Below are 3,592 nucleotides of genomic sequence, written 5' to 3'. Positions count from 1 at the left end.
CCAGGGCACCCGGCACATGTAAATGTAAGCATGCTTGCAGGTATTGTGCCAATGCCTCTCATCCTGAATCCAAATGCAACAAAAAAAGCAAGGGACAATGGGGGGAAAAGGCAGGATCAATGAGGGACGGTTAGGCACGGCGAGATCTCCTGTGAACATCGGGGCTATGATGCCTTAGCTGGAACGGTACAACTGTGCCGAATCAGCAAGGGTCATCAGATCAGGTTTTGTTGAAGGTTTTAGGATACCAGCACAAGGACACGGTGGGATTACACACTGTAGGAATCAGATGTCGGTTAGATCCAATATGGACATTGCAAGGGCAAAAATTCAAAAGTAATTGAACCTAGGCAGGGTGGCTGGACCATTTGAGGATGTCCCGATGCCGAATTTTGTGTGCTCAACTTTAGGGGTGGTACCAAAAAAGGTACCCGGGGAGTTCAGATTGATCCACAACCTCTCTGCACCTAGGGGCAGTTCAGTGAACGATGCCATCACATACAATCTGTGCAGAGTAAAATGCGCCTCTTTTGATCAGGCTGTGGCCATGCTGAGAATGTTAGGGCAGGGGGCGTTGCTGGCAAAATCTGACATTGAATCTGCATTCCGGTTACTACCAGTGCACCCAGAAGATTACCACCTCCTAGGCTTCCAGTTTGAGGGCAAGTACTACGTTGACATGTGTATGCCTATGGGCTGCTCTGAATCATGCGCCTACTTTGAAAAATGTAGTTCCTTTTTAGAATGGGCTTAGAGGAAGAAGTCAGGGCACCAGTGGGTTCTCCATTATTTGGATGATTTCCTCATCTTGGGGACACCAGGCGCTGAGGAATGCAGGACAGCTCTACAGGACATTTGTGTACTTGTGCAGGAGTTATGGGTACCGTTGGCTCCCGATAAGACGGTGGGCCCAGCTACCACCATTGAATTCTTAGGAATTGAATTAGGTTCTATTCTAGGGGTGTCCAGGTTACCGAGTGACAAGGTCAGGGAATTTGGGCTCGCCCTGGAGTGTTGTCTTAACAGAGATAAAGTGGCACTGCACCTGTTGCAGCAAGTGATGGGCCAGTTGAACTTTGCGTTGAGGGTCATTCCCATTGCGCGCCCCTTTTCCCGGACTATCACTCACGCCATGTCCAGCCTCAAAGAAAAGCATCATCACACCAGATTGTCCAGCGAGGTCAGGCAGGATATGCAGATAAGGAGGGCCTTCCTGCAAGATTTTAATGGTAGAGTAGTTTGGCCCAGTCCACCTGTGTCTAATTCAGAGCTGGGATTGATGACTGACGCGGCAGGCAGTGAAGGTTTCGGTGCCATACTGGGGAACGAATAGGTGGCGGAACGCTGGACAGATTGGTGGAAAAGGTCAGGGCTCACCAGTAACATAAGCTTTCTCGAGCTCTTCCCAATCCTAGTGGCGTTGGTCGTCTGGGCAGAAATCATTAAGGGACCGGTCTGTAATTTTCTGGTCTGATAACATGGCAGTGGTAGAATGCATTAATAGCCAGTCAGCAAAATACGGGATGTAGCTTCGCCTACTGAAGGAGATGGTGTTGCAGTGCATGAAGTTGAATGTATTGTTCAAAGCAAAACACGTTCCGGGGTAATGAATCATGCGGCTGACGCATTGTCTCGTTTCAAAATGCAGGCATTCGGGGCACATGTCCCACAGGCAGAGGTCCACCCGACACCTTTCCCAGAACGACTTTGGCAACTTGGTGCCCCAGAGTATCGCACCTCATGGCTGCAAGCTTAGCACCTAGAACTAGGAGTGCTTACGAAGGGGCGTTTGGTTCTTTTTGTCCTTTTCTGGGGGATAAGTGGGTGGACAAATGGCTGGATCATGGGTCGGTAGAGAGGTACCTCGCCTTTATGTGGGAACAGGGCAGCACAGTGGCAGCAGCAAGGAGACACGTTACAGTAATCTCTTGTTTTGCCAAATTATATGGGAAGGGCGACCCCACAAAGCATTTTGTGACCCGCCAGGTCTTGAAAAGGTGGCAACGTTTACAAGGAACCCAGACGGATTTCAGGAGGCCTGTGGGGTTAGAAACACTGGGAAAGACTGTGGGGATCCTACCAATGGTCTGTGCATCACCAGCGGAGGCAGTCCTTTTTCAGGCGGCGTTCTGCTTAGCATTCTACGGTGCCTTCAGGGTGGGTGAGTTAGTCGCACAGAATAAACAAGACTGGCGGGGAGACTCCAGGCAGAGCATGTGAAGGTAGGTGAGGGTTCTGTGAGAATCTCCATAGCCAAATCAAAAACCGATCAGGAGGGCAGGTGGGACTGCGTAGTCTTGCACTAGGTTAGCGACTTTCATGACCCAGAGGGCACAGACCATAGGTGGGCCATTCTTTACACATATGGACGGAACACCATTGACAGTATTTCAGTTCAAGAGAGTCATGCTGAAAGCACTAGATGTGGCAGGGTTAGATTCCAGTGATTTTAGGACCCACTCCTTCAGAATAGGTGCAGCCACTGAAGCCGTAGCAAGGGGTCTTGGGAGGGAACGTGTGGTCTACACGTGGGCTGCACATGCTTTAGACTCAAGGTCCTAGGGCATTTTAGATTCTTTACGGACCCTTACCCTTGTGACTCAAGGGTGAGGAGAGCATTGCTGTCATAAAGTAAGGCATAACTGAGGTTATTGTAATTGTTGTAGGAATTGCCACGTGGCGATGGACTGGCCCTGCCTTTCTTTTCAATTATTTGCAGCTTCTTCACCCTGTGACTCAGGGGAGAGGCGTGTGTACATTCAAGAGGTGGCTGATTACAGCGAAGATAACACCAAGGTGGCGCAAGTTTACTCTTTACACCAGAAGAAACAGGAGATTTGGATAATAGGACACTCATATGTTCGCCGTTTGAAGGCTTTCTTTACAGGTTCCATCAAAGATAGGTTCACAGCGTTAGGAGCCAATATGTCTTTTGTGAGTCGGGGTGGGTTGTGCGTGGGGCAATTCAGGGAGCTGGTGAACCATGCTTTATGCACAAGCTCGGGCCACCAGCAATCTGGATCCTGCACTTAGGAGGCAACGATCTGGCCAAGTTAGGTAGGAGAATTTTAGTTAAGGAGTTGCTTACTGAAGTGGGGTGGCTGGCGAAGCAGTGTCCTCAGTCTATCATAGCTTGGTCACACATGATACCCAGGTTCCAGTGGAGGGGTGGGGAATCAGTTAGGGTGTTGAATCACGCGGTAAAGCATCTCAACAACAAATTTGATAAATTATTCAGGACTCCTAGGTTGAGGACCATGACGCACAGGTACAGCAGGGGTGAGCATTTTTTTCTGCAGGACATGGTGCATCTATCACATAGAGGGAACGGTGCCTTTATGGAGGACATCATAGCCTGGCTAGAGGGTTTTAGACAGAGTACAGGACCTTCCTAGTTCAGGAGGGGGGGCCAGATAGTCGGTCAACTATGCTGGCCTGTGGCGGTAAGGTCAACAGTGGTAAGCCTAGTCTGCGGTCTTAGCGGTCAGCATCATGTAACTCCGGGGGTAGTGACAGCAGGTAAGTAGGCTGTCGGGGTGCGGGGGCCGGGGGCCGGGGGAGTATCCTTCACAGTAGGCCTGGGGCCACCCCC

This window comes from Lissotriton vulgaris, chromosome 8, assembly GCF_964263255.1.
Source record: "Lissotriton vulgaris chromosome 8, aLisVul1.2, whole genome shotgun sequence".
Classification (NCBI taxonomy): Eukaryota; Metazoa; Chordata; class Amphibia; order Caudata; family Salamandridae; genus Lissotriton; species Lissotriton vulgaris.
Note: the sequence above shows the minus strand (reverse complement) of the source record.